The sequence below is a fragment of the Gobio gobio genome, assembly GCF_949357685.1.
Source record: "Gobio gobio genome assembly, chromosome: 1".
In the NCBI taxonomy this organism is placed as follows: Eukaryota; Metazoa; Chordata; class Actinopteri; order Cypriniformes; family Gobionidae; genus Gobio; species Gobio gobio.
In genome coordinates, this window is record NC_137097.1 from 49,265,877 (window position 1) to 49,287,281 (window position 21,405).

Sequence of the window (21,405 nt, forward strand, 5' to 3'; positions counted from 1 at the left end):
TTTGTTTACGTCTCAGACTCGGGATATTTGAGGTTTTACGGTAATTTTGAATGGTATCGGTTTAGTCACGCCTCTTTGGACCCTCATTCACAGTCAGAGTAGACCAGCGAACGATAAGCAACAACTACTTTCTTTCGTGGCTGTTTTTCGTTAGTCACTGCCTTCAACAACCCACGGTTGTTTTCTTTGGCTCGCGCCCATTTGCGAACGGTGAGTAATGCTGTGATTCTTTTTTGGAAAGATTACATCCAAACAAAGTGACTTTTTTATGAAAGTGAAAGACGCGCGACTTCTGCATGCTCGTTAATTATTCGAGAGACTAATGAGTTATGATGAGAGATGCATTCTGTTCTGTTTCGGATTAATCTTGTTTAACTCGGTCTAAGCATTGGTTCATTTCTCTTTTAGACGTATCTGACTATAATCTGTTGCATCTTCACTCGGTCATTGGCATGATTCTACACTTACGTTGAATATTTTTTGGGCTAGGCTATAACTTTTGAGGTATCGGATATGAGCTTTTGTATGAAGTTTTTTGAGCAAGTATGGTGTGAAATATGGTTTAATTAATGCACAGAGAGACTAGTTGAGCTTGTGAAGGGAGGGGTCAATAAGCAGCTCGTCGAAGTAAGGTTACCAGTAAACATGTGCCACAATTCAAGGAAATAAACAGCAAAGATGCGTGCTACGTGTAGTGAAGGTGTTTTGTTGTCAGACTGACTATCACCCTGATACATTTGTCTTGAAAGTTTTTTTTGCTGAATCTCAGATATTGACACAATATTGCAGAAGTCCTGTTGACATCAGATGACAGTGAAAAACAGATCCTCTCTGAGATGTGCTCTGGTTTTCAGTTTTGCTTTACTACAAATAACAACGTAACTTTGTGTCCCACGTTGAAGAATTCAATATTCTTTTTGTATATTGTGTTTTTCCACCCCACAATGAAAATGTTATCTTATGTACCCCCCCCCCCCCTTTTTGTGTACTTATGTTGAATGAGGACTGTTTCAAAACAATGCAAAAGCAACATAAGCAAGTATCAAACTATTGGTTCATACAACTTGTGCACTATATGACAAGTCTTCTGAATTTGAAATATAGTGCACAAATAAAAAAAAAAATTATATAATAGGGCATTCAAGGCATATCGGAAAGATTGTAATTACATGTTGAATACACAAGGATGGCACCACAAAGTTGTGTTACACAATGAATGTAGAATCAGTATTGAATGTAGGATATGGTAACATTTTTAAAATGAATGAAATTAGTATTTTTCATTTACAATAAAACTAGATAATTTGCATGTTTAAAAGACGGTAGTACTGTAAATTGCGATGGAAGTATGGATTTACAGCAGTAGCGAACTTCATCCATCTTGTTTACTCTTCACTTCCACACATTACATCATTACACAACACTTTTCAAAATAGTAGTCACAACACAATTTCACACAATATTTTCCCCTTTAGCCGCATCGACAACAGACACATTCACACATATCCAGAAGAGCACATCAGATCTAAGTAATGGTGCTTTTGCACTGTATGGTAACTAGGGTTGGGTACCGAAATTTAGTACAGATTGATTTAATGTGAATCGGTACTCGGTAGTACAGACGTAATTTCGGTCGGTGCCTTTAAAAGTACAGAGTTCGGTACCCAACCCTAATGGCAACGCTTGGTATGTCTTAGCTTGCTTTGCTTTTCCACTGCGTGGTAAGATATAACCAACTAGGCTTCCGAACATCACGTTTAGGTCTAGACCATCTAGTGGTATGAGTGTTTATATAGTGAGCAGTGTTCTCAGCCGGAGTTGTTGGTGTGCATGGAGATTGGAAGCATTCCATGTCTTTCCAGTTACCACAGGTTTCCATGGCTGATGTTGCTGGATGGCCAGCACACTGCACACCTCTCTACAGACCGTTAGCTGCCGGGTAGTAGAGAGAGGAATGATGGTGACGAATATTCCTTCCAGAAAAGCAGCAAAAGACTTGTACTCAATGGATTTCCATGGTGGCTGAAAACTGATAACAGAAACTAAACCACAAAATTGAGTGGCAGTGTGAGTAAAGGAGACAGTTAATGTCAGTTAATTTTATAGCTAACCTGCAGTCGGAGGCAACAGTGTCAAATGGCCCACCTATATAAGCAGCACAGTATACTTTCTGCCATGGTCTATCTGGCAGCGGCACCAGCTGGAGAGGAGCAGGATGTGACTTGACAGTTTTGTCATTGAGCTGACACGCGTGGAAGGAACGGACAGCCTCATGAAGCTGAGGATCCATCCCTGGCCACCAATAGAGAGCACGAAAGCATTGTTTGGTTATTAACTCTCCCTGATGTCCTCTGTGCGCTAAAGAGACCAGCACAGATCGAAGAGCAGCAGGTGCCAATCAGCTGTGAGCCTCGGAAGACAAAGTTATCCTTAAAGGGGTGGTTGATAATGATTTCGCTTTTTAAACTTTAGTTAATGTGTGTAATGTTTCTGTTTGAGCATAAACAATATCTGCAAAGTTACAACGCTCCAACTTTCAAAGCAAAGGGAGATAGTTTCTTTTACAGAAATAGCTTTTTAAGGACTACAACAAACGGCTGGTATGGACTACACAAGCTTCCTCCCGGGTTAGTGACATCACTAACCCTGAAATTTACATAAACCCTGCCCCCAGGAAAACACAAGAAAGGGGGTGAGATTATCATGACATAATATGCTAATCAATAACTTGAAGATAGTTAACTCCACATCAGCTACATAAATTCATCAACTAACCATTCAGAAACGTCCTGTTGCATTCTACATGTTGTCACTTCTTCTTGAGTCTCTCCATCATTGTCCAACTCCGGTTTGAACATAAAAGGCTGAACAGTTTCATTGCCTGTCTGCATGAGGCTATCAAACCTGCTAACTGGAGTTCTTGAAGCTCCGCCCCATGAGCTGCAGCTCATTTGCATTTAAAGGGACAATTTTAACATGCTATAAAAAATAATCTGTGGGGTATTTCGAGCTAAAACAAAACTTCACATGTACACTCTGAGGACATATTTTACATATTGTAAAAAGGGGCAATCAATCACCCCTTTAACAGAGTTCCAGTCAAAGTTTATAGTATGGCAACAACTCGACGTCCAGTTTCTTGGGTCAAGGAGGCCAACCATTAAAAACTGGTGTATGAAGTTTGGTTAAAGCAGGCCAGGAAGCACAGGCAGCAGAAAAGCAGTAAACTCCTCATCAACATCATCAGTAGGAGCTGGAGCAACAGCATTATCTGCAGGAGAAGCAGGTAAGGGCAAACGTGATAGATGATTGGCAGGGGCATTTTTAATCGCCTGTGCACGTGATTCTTCACAAAGAAGACCCTCCGCTGAAATGGTCTGACCTAAGATCAGCATCAGCATAACTTTTCTTTACTGAGCTACAGGCCAGGAGCTTCTAGTCATTGTAAGAGCGCTCTAAGGCCTAGACATGTCACATCTGTGGATGAAAATTTTCAACCCCTATCGAGCCAGACAAAATGATGGTCATCATCATCTGAAATGGGACAGTTGCTGAAGCCAGTCTGCAATGAACGCGACAAAAAAGGACCAGTCCGTCGTGAGTGATAAAGGCTGAGGTCACTACTGTCCTCATGCAGTGGCACTTGGTAGAAAGCATTAGTCAGGTTGATGATAGAGTAAAAGATAGAACCTTTTAGAGCAGAGAGCAGTTTGTTGATGTGTGGCACCTGAAAAGCATCCATGATTACTGCATAACAACAATTTGAGACACCCATGCAGAGGCGTTGATGTGTTCTATCACCCCAGCTGCTTGCAAGCAAGTTTTTTTATTTCTTTGACACCGCACTACGAACAGCACTACGAGAGTGGCAGACGGTGACAGGTGTGGCGGTGTATAGTTTTTAACACATCCAAACTCTGTTGACTCAACAACAGTGCACTGAAAGACTGATACAGGAGAATCAGCATAGGAAGGGCACTAGGAGGCAGGACTTTATTGTTACAGTAACTTCTGGCAATTAAATTTCACGGGCATATTTGATTGCCCTGATATGTGCAGTTTAGCATATCCAATCTTTTTACACTGTTGCGTTAAGAGGTGCATGTGACCATTTCCCCTTTGTTCTGCGTTTTACTGTCGGCTGCACCGCTTGTACAGGGCGGTTACTTGGCAGGAATTTGAAATGGATTTAGCGTGATTGGTAGCAGATTCAATCTAGCTTGCTATCGTAACAGCCAATAAAGAACAGGAGACAGATAGTTTACTATCTCTTGTTTACTCTTCACTTCCGTTCTCCACACAATACATTATTACTAGGGATGCTCATATTGACCATTTAAAAGTAAGAAGTTTAAACCGTTTAACTGATAGTATTAATCGGTCAAAGGCTTTTTTGTTTGTTTGTTTGCTGCATGGTTTAAGAAAAATATACTGTATTTTAGGGATGCACCGATATGAACATTTTGGCCGATACCGATAACGGATAATTCTTAATATTTGAAAGCCGATAACCGATATATTGGCCGATAAATCTAAATACAAATTTTAATAAACTCTGAGAGCCTGATTACAAAAACAAAAGGCTCACCATTAAAAGCCATGCCCCAAACACTTCAACATAAATCAAACCTATACACTACAGTAGCCTATTCGAACCAGTGTGAGATTCCTTACCGTTTCAAATTAATTTTACACTCCTATGGCCAAAATTTTTTTTTTAACACTTTACAATAAGGTTTAATTTTTGTTAGTATTAGTTAACCAACAATGAATGAACACTACTTCAACAGGATTTATTAATTTTAGTTCATGTTAATCTCAACATATTCAGACCCAAAGTTGTGTCTTTTAACATTAGGTATGAACTGTGAATGGACTGTTACAAAACACAAACATTTTATTACTAAAAGAAACAAAGGTTATTGCTCTCTGTTTGTTCATGATAGTTAATGCATTAATAAAATGAGACCTTATTTGTAAAATGTTACCAAAAATTATATTGTCTAAAAAATAAAAATAATATACCTAAATAATGCAAACAAGTAATTGAACAGCATTACTTAGGCTGCATAATAAAGAATCAGAATGCAAGTGCATGAAATAACCTCCGCACAGACGATAAAGAAATGGTTTTAATCAAACCATATTGTTGATGGAAATGATACCAGAACAATAAAAGTGCTAATTATAAAAAATAATGCTTCTGTGTTTTTGAAAAAAAAATATGTTTAATATTACAGTAATAGTAAACATCTGTAATATTAGTCTAGTCTATTAGGAATAATGTTGCTGTTTGAGAGCGCGCTGAAGCTGGAGAGAATGAACGAACAACCATAAACTGAAGCGCTTAGAAGTTTAATTAACAACTAAACGCATCATATATGAGAACAATCAGATATTTATACAAAATAAATATAATATTACAACTTATATTAGCACAAAATCACGCATAGGTGAAGGGTTATAACTCCTGTGGATGCTCTTCCCCTGTTTGAGAGCGTGCTGAAACTTAAGATGATCACCGTTACAGTGAAGCACTGCGGGTTATTGACTTAACGAAACACATCCTATATGACTTTAATCAGATGTTTATACTACAAAAACGTAATATTACGACTTGCATATCGTTAGCCTCATAGCATAATTGCCTAAGTCCAAACACATTGAAATATGATCTGGGCAATTATGCTATGAGGCTAACGATATGCTTAAAATGAAGCGAATGCACAAGCGAACTTGACTGTGCTGGTCAGAATGCGTTGTTGACGCTTCCCACAACAGCGCGCTGAAAAACAACTAAACCCAGAGAATTCACTACGTTTTATAACAGAAATATTCTCATTGCAGTGTTATGTATAGGACAGTCCCAGTAGTTATTAATGCTGTGCATTTCTGTTTGAAATGCGCGCGCCGGTACAATGAAGTGCTTTACTGCATCGTTAATTAACTCAACCAAACGCATCCTATATGGGATTATATACACAAAATAATAAATATAATATTATAACTTACAATGGCACAAAAGGCTGTGAATGCACAAGCAAACTTTACTGTGCTCGTCATGAAGGTGTAACTCCGTGGGCGCGCGCTGAAGCTAAAGACCGGTACAATGAAGTGCTTTACTGCATCGTTTATTAACTCAACCAAACGCATCTTATATGATATTACATACACAGAATAATAATAAATATAATAATATAGCTGCAAGCAGCAATACCGGGGCCAAGCGCAAAGAAGAAGACAAGACATGCCAAAATGGCTGGCAGTGTCAGATCAACAGGAGCAATGAGCAATTAATCACGTTTTAAGATGATTTGAAGCAAAAGGCTGAAAATGCATTGTAGTCTGAGAGTGTCAGACCAACTGCAACAATTAACAATTATACAGTTTAAGAAGATTAGGCAAAATGGCTGAAATATCATATATTGAGTCACTGATAATGTAAGTTAATGGTTTATCACTTTTGACCAATAGGTGGCACAGATACGAAATTGATGTGGTGTGGTCAGAATAAGGGAACAATGACACATGCAAAGTTTGATGCCAATATGTCAAAGCATTGCAGAGATACAGCCTCAAGAGTCATTTTGGCATAATGGCTCAACTTCGTCGTTGCGGTTTACAAAAACGGTTTCATCTATTGATGCAAAATCCCTAACTTTTTGTTGACACAGTCTGAAGATGATACGATTCGATTTTGGTGGAAATTGGACAAACGGTCTAGGATGAGTTTGAAAAAGTAGGTTTTGATCAAATAAGAACATTGAGGACAGGATGTTTGACCAAATATGGAAAAAATAGTATCTCTGTTCTCGGCATGAGCCAATGACTGTATTATGACCAGTTTCATTAAACTAGGCTAATTTAATCAAAAGTTATTAGCATGTTTGTAAATTTTGTTATAACCTCTGACCACAAGGTGGCACTGCCCCAAAACTTTTTGAGTACCTTCAAAGCATGGTGCGGAAGACATGAATTTTGGATAAACAGTTCATAAGTTATAAGCAAAAATAGCCATTTTTTGTATCTCCGGACCAGTAGGTGGCGCTGCGCCGAAACGCTGCATGTTGCCTCAGGTCATGCTTGTGATGACATGTACCAAGATTGGTTTGAATACGATAAAGCGTTGTGGAGATATAGGCTTATGAGTGTTTTTGCAACCGCTACGCAAAATTTGTGTGCGCGTTTATCGAAAACGATTTGACAAATCAACTTGATTTGCAAGATTTTTTGTCAGCATGGTCTGAAGATGATATAGTTCAATTTCTGTGCAAATCGGACAAACCATCTAGGACGAGTTCGCAAAAGTAGTTTTTTTGGAAAATTAAAAATGTCGGGGAAATTATCATGACCGAAAATGACATCATAGGTTGCAATTGAATCGGCATGAGCCAATGACTCTATTATGACCAGTTTCAATATACTAGGCTAATTTAATCAAAAGTTATTAGCATTTTTGTCAAGTTTGTTATATCTTTTGACCACAAGGTGGCACTGCCCTAAAACTTTTTGAGTACCTTCAGGGCATAGCAAGGAAGTCACATACCGAGTTTAGTAACAATATACTAATGCATTTGTAAAATATAGCATTTTTTGACAAAATTCAAAATGGCCGACAGCCAAAATGGCCGATATGGTAAAATTGAATATCAGACGACTCGGCATGCCGTCCTGAATGTAACGAGACAACTTTTATGATTTTTGGACAAACAGTTCAGAAGTTATAAGCAAAAATAGCAATTTTTCGTATCTCCGGACCAGTAGGTGGCGCTGCGCCGAAACGCTGTATGTTGCCTCAAGTCATGCTTGTGATGACATGTACCAAGTTTGGTTTAAATACGATAAAGCGTTGCGGAGATATTGCCTTAAGAGTGTTTTTGCAACCGCTACGTAAAATTTGTTTGCGCGTTTATCGCAAATGATTTGACGAATCAACTTGATTTGCAAGATTTTTTGTCAGCATGGTCTGAAGATGATCTGGATCAATTTTCGTGCAAATCGGATGAACCGTCTAGGACGAGTTCGTAAAAGTAGGTTTTTCGGAAAATTAAAAATGGCGGGAAAATTTTTATGACGGAAAATGACGTCATAGGTTGCAATCGAATCGCCTTGAGCCAAGGAATCAGAGGAAAAAAGAATTTTGTTTCTAGCCCTTATGGTTCAAAAGTTATTAGCATAAACATGAGTCAAATTTTGGACTGATGGTGGCGCTAGAGGGATTGAGTTTGAGACTCCAAATTTGCTACAGTGACATTTCAGACTGTCCTCTATTAGTGTGCCAAATTTCACAACTTTTTACCATACGGTTCTATGGGCTGCCATAGACTTCGTGGCGGAAGAAGAAGAAGAAGATGAATAAATATAGCTGCAAGCAGCAATACCGGGGCCAAGCGCAAAGAAGAAGACAAGACATGCCAAAATGGCTGGCAGTGTCAGATCAACTGGAGCAATGAGCAATTAATCACGTTTTAAGATGATTTTAAGCAAAAGGCTGAAAATGCATTGTAGTCTGAGAGTGTCAGACCAACTGCAACAATGAAGAATTATACAGTTTAAGAAGATTAGGCAAAATGGCTGAAATATCATATATTGAGTCACTGATAATGTAAGTTAATGGTTTATCACTTTTGACCAATAGGTGGCACAGATACAAAATTGATATGGTGTGGTCAGAATAAGGGAACAATGACACATGCAAAGTTTGATGCCAATATGTCAAAGCATTGCAGAGATACAGCCTCAAGAGTCATTTTGGCATAATGGCTCAACTTCGTCGCTGCGGTTTACAAAAACGGTTTCATCTATTGATGCAAAATCCCTAACTTTTTGTTGACACAGTCTGAAGATGATACGATTCGATTTTGGTGGAAATTGGAAAAACGGTCTAGGATGAGTTTGCAAAAGTAGGTTTTGATCAAATAAGAACATTGAGGACAGGATGTTTGACCAAATATGGAAAAATTAGTATCTCTGTTCTCGGCATGAGCCAATGACTGTATTATGACCAGTTTCATTAAACTAGGCTAATTTAATCAAAAGTTATTAGCATGTTTGTAAATTTTGTTATAACCTCTGACCACAAGGTGGCACTGCCCCAAAACGTTTTGAGTACCTTCAAAGCATGGTGCGGAAGACATGAATTTTGGACAAACAGTTCAAAAGTTATAAGCAAAAATAGCCATTTTTTGTATCTCCGGACCAGTAGGTGGCGCTGCGCCGAAACGCTGCATGTTGCCTCAGGTCATGCTTGTGATGACATATACCAAGATTGGTTTGAATACGATAAAGCGTTGTGGAGATATAGGCTTATGAGTGTTTTTGCAACCGCTACGCAAAATTTGTGTGCGCGTTTATCGAAAACGATTTGACAAATCAACTTGATTTGCAAGATTTTTTGTCAGCATGGTCTGAAGATGATCTGGTTCAATTTTCGTGCAAATCGGACAAACCGTCTAGGACGAGTTCGTAAAAGTAGGTTTTTTGGAAAATTAAAAATGGCGGGGAAATTATCATGACCGAAAATGACATCATAGGTTGCAATTGAATCGGCATGAGCCAATGACTCTATTATGACCAGTTTCAATATACTAGGCTAATTTAATCAAAAGTTATTAGCCTTTTTGTCAAGTTTGTTATATCTTTTGACCACAAGGTGGCACTGCCCTAAAACTTTTTGAGTACCTTCAGGGCATAGCAAGGAAGTCACATACCGAGTTTAGTAACAATATACTAATGCATTTGTAAAATATAGCATTTTTTGACAAAATTCAAAATGGCCGACAGTCAAAATGGCCGATATGGTAAAATTGAAAATCAGACGACTCGGCATGCCGTCCTGAATGTAACGAGACCACTTTTATGATTTTTGGACAAACAGTTCAGAAGTTATAAGCAAAAATAGCAATTTTTCGTATCTCCGGACCAGTAGGTGGCGCTGCGCCGAAACGCTGTATGTTGCCTCATGTCATGCTTGTGATGACATGTACCAAGTTTGGTTTGAATACGATAAAGCGTTGCGGAGATATTGCCTTAAGAGTGTTTTTGCAACCGCTACGTAAAATTTGTTTGCGCGTTTATCGCAAATGATTTGACGAATCAACTTGATTTGCAAGATTTTTTGTCAGCATGGTCTGAAGATGATCTGGTTCAATTTTCGTGCAAATCGGATGAACCGTCTAGGACGAGTTCGTAAAAGTAGGTTTTTCGGAAAATTCAAAATGGCGGGAAAATTTTTATGACGGAAAATGACGTCATATGGTGCAATCGAATCGTCTTGAGCAAAGGAATCAGAGGAAAAAAGAATTTTGTTTCTAGCCCTTATGGTTCAAAAGTTATTAGCATAAACATGAGTCAAATTTTGGACTGATGGTGGCGCTAGAGGGATTGAGTTTGAGACTCCAAATTTGCTACGGTGACATTTCAGACTGTCCTCTATTAGTGTGCCAAATTTCACAACTTTTTACCATACGGTTCTATGGGCTGCCATAGACTTCGTGGCGGAAGAAGAAGAAGAAGAAGAAGAAGAAGATGAAATATAGCTGCAAGCAGCAATACCGGGGCCAAGCGCAAAGAAGAAGACAAGACATGCCAAAATGGCTGGCAGTGTCAGATCAACTGGAGCAATGAGCAATTAATCACGTTTTAAGATGATTTTAAGCAAAAGGCTGAAAATGCATTGTAGTCTGAGAGTGTTAGACCAACTGCAGCAATGAACAATTATACAGTTTAAGAAGATTAGGCAAAATGGCTGAAATATCATATATTGAGTCACTGATAATGTAAGTTAATGGTTTATCACTTTTGACCAATAGGTGGCACAGATACGAAATTGATGTGGTGTGGTCAGAATAAGGGAACAATGACACATGCAAAGTTTGATGCCAATATGTCAAAGCATTGCAGAGATACAGCCTCAAGAGTAATTTTGGCATAATGGCTCAACTTCGTCGCTGCGGTTTACAAAAACGGTTTCATCTATTGATACAAAATCCCTAACTTTTTGTTGACACAGTCTGAAGATGATACGATTCGATTTTGGTGGAAATTGGACAAACGGTCTAGGATGAGTTTGAAAAAGTAGGTTTTGATCAAATAAGAACATTGAGGACAGGATGTTTGACCAAATATGGAAAAATTAGTATCTCTGTTCTCGGCATGAGCCAATGACTGTATTATGACCAGTTTCATTAAACTAGGCTAATTTAATCAAAAGTTATTAGCATGTTTGTAAATTTTGTTATAACCTCTGACCACAAGGTGGCACTGCCCCAAAACATTTTGAGTACCTTCAAAGCATGGTGCGGAAGACATGATTTTTGGACAAACAGTTCAAAAGTTATAAGCAAAAATAGCCATTTTTTGTATCTCCGGACCAGTAGGTGGCGCTGCGCCGAAACGCTGCATGTTGCTTCAGGTCATGCTTGTGATGACATATACCAAGATTGGTTTGAATACGATAAAGCGTTGTGGAGATATAGGCTTATGAGTGTTTTTGCAACCGCTACGCAAAATTTGTGTGCGCGTTTATCGAAAACGATTTGACAAATCAACTTGATTTGCAAGATTTTTTGTCAGCATGGTCTGAAGATGATCTGGTTCAATTTTCGTGCAAATCGGACAAACCGTCTAGGACGAGTTCGTAAAAGTAGGTTTTTTGGAAAAATAAAAATGGCGGGGAAATTATCATGACCGAAAATGACATCATAGGTTGCAATTGAATCGGCATGAGCCAATGACTCTATTATGACCAGTTTCAATATACTAGGCTAATTTAATCAAAAGTTATTAGCATTTTTGTCAAGTTTGTTATATCTTTTGACCACAAGGTGGCACTGCCCTAAAACTTTTTGAGTACCTTCAGGGCATAGCAAGGAAGTCACATACCGAGTTTAGTAACAATATACTAATGCATTTGTAAAATATAGCATTTTTTGACAAAATTCAAAATGGCCGACAGCCAAAATGGCCGATATGGTAAAATTGAATATCAGACGACTCGGCATGCCGTCCTGAATGTAACGAGACCACTTTTATGATTTTTGGACAAACAGTTCAGAAGTTATAAGCAAAAATAGCAATTTTTCGTATCTCCGGACCAGTAGGTGGCGCTGCGCCGAAACGCTGCATGTTGCCTCAAGTCATGCTTGTGATGACATGTACCAAGTTTGGTTTGAATACGATAAAGCGTTGCGGAGATATTGCCTTAAGAGTGTTTTTGCAACCGCTACGTAAAATTTGTTTGCGCGTTTATCGCAAAAGATTTGACGAATCAACTTGATTTGCAAGATTTTTTGTCAGCATGGTCTGAAGATGATCTGGTTCAATTTTCGTGCAAATCGGATGAACCGTCTAGGACGAGTTCGTAAAAGTAGGTTTTTCGGAAAATTAAAAATGGCGGGAAAATTTTTATGACGGAAAATGACGGCATAGGGTGCATTCGAATCGTCTTGAGCCAAGGAATCAGAGGCAAAAAGAATTTTGTTTCTAGCCCTTATGGTTCAAAAGTTATTAGCATAAACATGAGTCAAATTTTGAACTGATGGTGGCGCTAGAGGGATTGAGTTTGAGACTCCAAATTTGCTACGGTGACATTTCAGACTGTCCTCTATTAGTGTGCCAAATTTCACAACTTTTTACCATACGGTTCTATGGGCTGCCATAGACTTCGTGGCGGAAGAAGAAGAAGAAGATGAATAATAATAATAAGAACGGGAACGGTTTCAATAGGTGCCTTCGCACCTTCGGTGCTTGGCCCCTAATAATAAATATAGCTGCAAGCAGCAATACCGGGGCCAAGCGCAAAGAAGAAGACAAGACATGCCAAAATGGCTGGCAGTGTCAGATCAACTGGAGCAATGAGCAATTAATCACGTTTTAAGATGATTTTAGGCAAAAGGCTGAAAAATGCATTGTAGTCTAAGAGTGTCAGACCAACTGCAACAATTAACAATTATACAGTTTAAGAAGATTAGGCAAAATGGCTGAAATATCATATATAGAGTCACTGATAATATAAGTTAATGGTTTATCACTTTTGACCAATAGGTGGCACAGTTACGAAATTGATGTGGTGTAGTCAGAATAAGGGAACAATGACACATGCAAAGTTTGATGCCAATATGTCAAAGCATTGCAGAGATACAGCCTCAAGAGTCATTTTGGCATCATGGCTCAACTTCGTCACTGCGGTTTACAAAAACGGTTTCATCTATTGATGCAAAATCCCTAACTTTTTGTTGACATAGTCTGAAGATGATACGATTCGATTTTGGTGGAAATTGGACAAACGGTCTAGGATGAGTTTGAAAAAGTAGGTTTTGATCAAATAAGAACATTGAGGACAGGATGTTTGACCAAATATGGCAAAATTAGTATCTATGTTCCCGGCATGAGCCAATAAATGTATTATGACCAGTTTCATTAAACTAGGCTAATTTAATCAAAAGTTATTAGCATGTTTGTAAATTTTGTTATAACCTCTGACCACAAGGTGGCACTGCCCCAAAACTTTTTGAGTACCTTCAAAGCATGGTGCGGAAGACCCATACCAAGTTTCGTAACGATAGACTAATGCGTTTGTAAAATATAGTATTTTAGCACATAATTCAAAATGGCCGAGAGCCAAAATGGCCGATATGGTAAAATTGAATATCAGACAACTCTGAATACCGTCCTGAATCTAACGAGACAACTTTTATGATTTTTGGACAAACAGTTCAAAAGTTATAAGCAAAAATAGCCATTTTTTGTATCTCCGGACCAGTAGGTGGCGCTGCGCCGAAACGCTGCAAGTTGCCTCAAGTCATGCTTGTGATGACATGTACCAAGTTTGGATTGAACACGATAAAGCATTGTGGAGATATAGCCTTATGAGTGTTTTTGCAACCGCTACGTAAAATTTGTGTGCACGTTTATCAAAAACGATTTGACGAATCAACTTGATTTGCAAGATTTTTTGTCAGCATAGTCTGAAGATGATCTGGTTCAATTTTCGTGCAAATCGGACAAACCGTCTAGGACGAGTTCGCAAAAGTAGGTTTTTTGGAAAATTAAATATGGCGGGGAAATTATCATGACCGAAAATGACGTCATAGGATGCAATTGAATCGGCATGAGCCAATAAATGTATTATGACCAGTTTCATTATACTAAGCTAATTAAATCAAAAGTTATTAGCATTTTTGTCAAGTTTGTTATAACTTTTGACCACAAGGTGGCACTGCCCCAAAACTTTTTGAGTACCTTCAGGGCATGGAGTGGAAGTCACATACCGAGTTTAGTAACAATACACTAATGCATTTGTAAAATATAGCATTTTAGCACATAATTCAAAATGGCCGACAGCCAAAATGGCCGATATGGTAAAATTGAATATCAGACGACTTGGCATGCCGTCCTGAATCTAACGAGACCACTTTTATGATTTTTGGACAAACGGTTCAAAAGTTATAAGCAAAAACAGCCATTTTTTGTATCTCCGGACCAGCAATTGGCGCTGCGCCGAGACACTGCATGTTGCCTCAAGTCATGCTTGTGATGACATGTACCAAGTTTGGTTTGAATACGATAAAGCGTTGCGGAGATATTGCCTTAAGAGTGCTTTTGCAACCGCTACGTAAAATTTGTTTGCGCGTTTATCGCAAATGATTTGACGAATCAACTTGATTTGCAAGATTTTTTGTCAGCATGGTCTGAAGATGATCTGGTTCAATTTTCGTGCAAATCGGATGAACCGTCTAGGACGAGTTCGCAAAAGTAGGTTTTTCGGTTAATTAAAAATGGCGGGAAAATTATTATGACGGAAAATGACGTCATAGGGTGCAATCGAATTGTCTTGAGCCAAGAAATCAGAGGGAAAAAGAATTTCGTTTCTAGCCCTTATGGTTCAAAAGTTATTAGCATAAACATGAGTCTAATTTTGGACTGATGGTGGCGCTAGAGGGATTGAGTTAGAGACTCAAAATTTGCTATGGTGACATTTCAGACTGTCCTCTATTAGTGTGCCAAATTTCATAACTTTTTACCATACGGTTCTATGGGCTGCCATAGACTTCGTGGCGGAAGAAGAAGAAGAAGAAGATGAATAATAATAATAATAGGAACGGGAACGGTTTCAATAGGTGCCTTCGCACCTTCGGTGCTTGGCCCCTAAATATAGCTGCAAGCAGCAATACCGGGGCCAAGCGCAAAGAAGAAGACAAGACATGCCAAAATGGCTGGCAGTGTCAGATCAACTGGAGCAATAAGCAATTAATCACGTTTTAAGATGATTTTAGGCAAAATGGCTGATATATTATATAAAGATTCACTGATAATATAAGTTAATGGTTTATCAATTTTGACCAATAGGTGGCACAGTTACAAAATTGATGTGGTGTGGTCAGAATAAGCGAACAATGACACATGCAAAGTTTGATGCCAATATGTCACATAATTCAAAATGGCCGAGAGCCAAAATGGCTGATATGGTAAAATTGAAAATCAGACAACTCTGAATACCGTCCTGAATCTAACGAGACAACTTTTATGATTTTTGGACAAACGGTTCAAAAGTTATAAGCAAAAATAGCCATTTTTTGTATCTCCGGACCAGTAGGTGGCGGTGCGCCAAAACGCTGCAAGTTGCCTCAAGTCATGCTTGTGATGACATGTACCAAGTTTGGATTGAACACGATAAAGCGTTGCGGAGATATAGCCTTATGAGTGTTTTTGCAACCGCTACGTACAATTTGTGTGCACGTTTATCAAAAACAATTTGACGAATCAACTTGATTTGCAAGATTTTTTGTCAGCATGGTCTGAAGATGATCTGGTTCAATTTTCATGCAAATCGGACAAACCGTCTAGGACGAGTTCGTAAAAGTAGGTTTTTTGGAAAATTAAAAATGGCGGGGAAATTATCATGACCGAAAATGACGTCATAGGGTGCAATTGAATCGGCATGAGCCAATTAATGTATTATGACCAGTTTCATTATACTAAGCTAATTAAATCAAAAGTTATTAGCATTTTTGTCAAGTTTGTTATAACTTTTGACCACAAGGTGGCACTGCCCCAAAACGTTTTGAGTACCTTCAGGGCATGGAGTGGAAGTCACATACCGAGTTTAGTAACAATACACTAATGCATTTGTAAAATATAGCATTTTAGCACATAATTCAAAATGGCCGACAGCCAAAATGGCCGATATGGTAAAATTGAATATCAGACAACTCGGCATGTTGTCCTGAATCTAACGAGACCACTTTTATGATTTTTGGACAAACGGTTCAAAAGTTATAAGCAAAAACACCCATTTTTTGTATCTCCGGACCAGTAGGTGGCGCTGCGCCGACACACTGCATGTTGCCTCAAGTCATGCTTGTGATGACATGTACCAAGTTTGGTTTGAATACGATAAAGCATTGCGGAGATATTGCCTTAAGAGTGCTTTTGCAACCGCTACGTAAAATTTGTTTGCGCGTTTATCGCAAATGATTTGACGAATCAACTTGATTTGCAAGATTTTTTATCAGCATGGTCTGAAGATGATCTGGTTCAATTTTCGTGCAAATCGGATGAACCGTCTAGGACGAGTTCGTAAAAGTAGGTTTTTCTGAAAATTCAAAATGGCGGGAAAATTTTTATGACGGAAAATGACGTCATATGGTGCAATCGAATCGTCTTGAGCCAAGGAATCAGAGGAAAAAAGAATTTTGTTTCTAGCCCTTATGGTTCAAAAGTTATCAGCATAAACATGAGTCAAATTTTGGACTGATGGTGGCGCTAGAGGGATTGAGTTTGAGACTCCAAATTTGCTACGGTGACATTTCAGACTGTCCTCTATTAGTGTGCCAAATTTCACAACTTTTTACCATACGGTTCTATGGGCTGCCATAGACTTCGTGGCGGAAGAAGAAGAAGAAGAAGAAGAAGAAGATGAATAATAATAAATATAGCTGCAAGCAGCAATACCGGGGCCAAGCGCAAAGAAGAAGACAATACATGCCAAAATGGCTGGCAGTGTCAGATCAACTGGAGCAATGAGCAATTAATCACGTTTTAAGATGATTTTAAGCAAAAGGCTGAAAATGCATTGTAGTCTGAGAGTGTCAGACCAACTGCAACAATTAACAATTATACAGTTTAAGAAGATTAGGCAAAATGGCTGAAATATCATATATTGAGTCACTGATAATGTAAGTTAATGGTTTATCACTTTTGACCAATAGGTGGCACAGATACGAAATTGATGTGGTGTGGTCAGAATAAGGGAACAATGACACATGCAAAGTTTGATGCCAATATGTCAAAGCATTGCAGAGATACAGCCTCAAGAGTAATTTTGGCATAATGGCTCAACTTCGTCGCTGCGGTTTACAAAAACGGTTTCATCTATTGATGCAAAATCCCTAACTTTTTGTTGACACAGTCTGAAGATGATACGATTCGATTTTGGTGGAAATTGGACAAACGGTCTAGGATGAGTTTGAAAAAGTAGGTTTTGATCAAATAAGAACATTGAGGACAGGATGTTTGACCAAATATGGAAAAATTTGTATCTCTGTTCTCGGCATGAGCCAATGACTGTATTATGACCAGTTTCATTAAACTAGGCTAATTTAATCAAAAGTTATTAGCATGTTTGTAAATTTTGTTATAACCTCTGACCACAAGGTGGCACTGCCCCAAAACGTTTTGAGTACCTTCAAAGCATGGTGCGGAAGACATGATTTTTGGACAAACAGTTCAAAAGTTATAAGCAAAAATAGCCATTTTTTGTATCTCCGGACCAGTAGGCGGCGCTGCGCCGAAACGCTGCATGTTGCTTCAGGTCATGCTTGTGATGACATATACCAAGATTGGTTTGAATACGATAAAGCGTTGTGGAGATATAGGCTTATGAGTGTTTTTGCAACCGCTACGCAAAATTTGTGTGCGCGTTTATCGAAAACGATTTGACAAATCAACTTGATTTGCAAGATTTTTTGTCAGCATGGTCTGAAGATGATCTGGTTCAATTTTCGTGCAAATCGGACAAACCGTCTAGGACGAGTTCGTAAAAGTAGGTTTTTTGGAAAATTAAAAATGGCGGGGAAATTATCATGACCGAAAATGACATCATAGGTTGCAATTGAATCTGCATGAGCCAATGACTCTATTATGACCAGTTTCAATATACTAGGCTAATTTAATTAAAAGTTATTAGCATTTTTGTCAAGTTTGTTATATCTTTTGACCACAAGGTGGCACTGCCCTAAAACTTTTTGAGTACCTTCAGGGCATAGCAAGGAAGTCACATACCGAGTTTAGTAACAATATACTAATGCATTTGTAAAATATCGCATTTTTTGACAAAATTCAAAATGGCCGACAGCCAAAATGGCCGATATGGTAAAATTGAATATCAGACGACTCGGCATGCCGTCCTGAATGTAACGAGACCACTTTTATGATTTTTGGACAAACAGTTCAGAAGTTATAAGCAAAAATAGCAATTTTTCGTATCTCCGGACCAGTAGGTGGCGCTGCGCCGAAACGCTGTATGTTGCCTCAAGTCATGCTTGTGATGACATGTACCAAGTTTGGTTTAAATACGATAAAGCGTTGCGGAGATATTGCCTTAAGAGTGTTTTTGCAACCGCTACGTAAAATTTGTTTGCGCGTTTATCGCAAATGATTTGACGAATCAACTTGATTTGCAAGATTTTTTGTCAGCATGGTCTGAAGATGATCTGGATCAATTTTCGTGCAAATCGGATGAACCGTCTAGGACGAGTTCGTAAAAGTAGGTTTTTCGGAAAATTAAAAATGGCGGGAAAATTTTTATGACGGAAAATGACGTCATAGGGTGCAATCGAATCGCATTGAGCCAAGGAATCAGAGGAAAAAAGAATTTTGTTTCTAGCCCTTATGGTTCAAAAGTTATTAGCATAAACATGAGTCAAATTTTGGACTGATGGTGGCGCTAGAGGGATTGAGTTTGAGACTCCAAATTTGCTACGGTGACATTTCAGACTGTCCTCTATTAGTGTGCCAAATTTCACAACTTTTTACCATACGGTTCTATGGGCTGCCATAGACTTCGTGGCGGAAGAAGAAGAAGAAGATGAATAATAATAATAAGAACGGGAACGGTTTCAATAGGTGCCTTCGCACCTTCGGTGCTTGGCCCCTAATAAGAACGGGAACGGTTTCAATAGGTGCCTTCGCACCTTCGGTGCTTGGCCCCTAATAATAAGAACGGGAACGGTTTCAATAGGTGCCTTCGCACCTTCGGTGCTTGGCCCCTAATAATAATAAGAACGGGAACGGTTTCAATAGGTGCCTTCGCACCTTCGGTGCTTGGCCCCTAATAATAATAATAATAGGAACGGGAACGGTTTCAATAGGTGCCTTCGCACCTTCGGTGCTTGGCCCCTAATTACAACTTACAATGGCACAAAAGGCTGTGAATGCACAAGCGAACTTGACTGTGCTCGTCATGAAGGTGTAACTCCGTGGGCGCGCTCTTCCCTCAACAAACGCGCTGAAACACAACGCTCTTTTACAGCCTATTCTATTCTCATTATCATTTTATGTAGATTATAGAAGACTTGCGCTGCACATGTTGCACATAACTGTATTTTCCTTTTCGAAGTGATTCCAAACATATTTAGAGCAATTCAAACCCATCATGGTGGACAGCGCGTCCGTCTCAGCTGAAGGAAATAATACATTATCTATCGGCTTGAATATATCGGTCAAATTTTCTTATTGGACGGATAACGATAACATCAAAAATAATCATTTATCGGCCGATAACGATATGTTGCCGATATATCGTGCATCCCTACTGTATTTGTTCACTCACGGAGCGCATTGACACGTGCATATATACATATTTCACAAAATGAAGCAATGGGAAAGAAGAAGCCTACTGTGTGGGACCATTTCAACAGAAAGGGCGACAAAGTTACTTGAAAAATATGCTACGCGGTATTAAAATACAGCAGTAGTACAAGCTCTAGACTGGTGGAAAGCAGATAAAAGGTGCTGGCCACTCTACTTATTGCTGTATTCCCGGGGCACCAGTACCATCTGAAGCCTTGTTTAAGGCTTTTCGTTGTGTGGTTTTGGTCAAGTTTGCTAAAGTAAACATTAAGTGCCTTGTAAGACACTGATTAGCTGGTTCAGGTGTGTTTGTTTGGGGTTGGAGCTAAACTCTGCAGGACAGTGGCCCTCCAAGACCGAGTTTGGAGACCCCTGGTTTAGAACAACTACCCCGAGTTGCCCTCTGTTGTTTCAAAGAACAACACAGCGGCGAGCGAAGAAGGCGCGCGCGCAGTCAGCAGAGGCTCGCACCTCGGGTTTATGCCGCGGGTTTAACTGTCAACAGGCTGTGCCGGCGCCACATCATTTAGACATGTTACTTTAAAAATAAAAATAAAAACCATACAAGGTGTGGATTGAGGTAGGCCTGCTATTTTTATTCGACAAAAAAAAAACTATTCCGGTTCTTCAAAGCTTCAAACGAATTCAGTTTATTTTCGTTTTGTCATCTTATTTGGTAATTATTTGTAAAAGTGAAAAATATTTAGTGGAGGCCGCCTATTTATTTTATGCTTTAGTTTATATTTCATCTGATCTGTATGCTGCTGTTTGCACAGTAAAATAAACCAGTGAAAAAAGTGTCTTTTTAATGGGTCAGACAGTCGTCGTATTAATTAAAAATACGATTGACGAGTGTCTGACCAACGGGTCAGACACTCGTCAATCGTATTTTTATTTAATGGCAATTCAATATTATAATCTTATCAGTTAACAGTTAATAATCGGATAATGAGCAGCGGTTGTCGGTTGTGAAAATTAACCGAAATGAGAATCCCTAATTATTACACAACATTTTTTTAAATAGTAGTCACAACAACACAATTGTACTTCTGAACACAACAAAAATTATGAAGCAAAACCACATCTGATGTAGATTCTTTAGCCTATATATATTTTGTAGAAATAAAGTATAAAAATCTTGCTGTATTTTTTTTGTAGAAAAGGTACATCATCGTCTTGCTCAGAGCGAAGTGATTTGAATGCACCTTGTGACATGTTGTCTTCCCAACAATACAAACTTGAATGCACCGTAAATAACATTTGTATTTAATTTTTGGATGAACTATCATTGAATGTTTTAGATTATCTGTCATTTATAGTTATTTAGTTTATCATTCCTAATTTGTGTTTGCAAAATGAGGATTTACTGTAAACTACAAGGACAAGAAAAAGGCTGATTACATTGGCGCTTACAATTTCCTGGCTTAGGTCCACTATTTTCCCATTTTCACAATTTCTTGTCTTAAAAATGATGTTGTCTCTTTACTCCAAGAACACATTGTGTGTTACACTCATTTCTACCTAGACCATTGGGCCATACGTAACTGATAGTTC

The 21,405-nt window shown here is 38.7% G+C and overlaps 1 protein-coding gene across 1 annotated transcript in view; it reads left to right on the forward strand.

The window, feature by feature from the left end:
* The first annotated feature begins 81 nt into the window (after nucleotides 1-81).
* Nucleotides 82-21,405, forward strand: part of carhsp1 (calcium regulated heat stable protein 1) — a 35,315-nt gene continuing 13,991 nt past the window's right edge. Inside the window, exon 1 of the mRNA XM_079821716.1 lies at nucleotides 82-210. The gene's annotated coding sequence lies outside the window, so the exon portion shown is untranslated. The remainder of the gene's footprint in view (nucleotides 211-21,405) is intronic.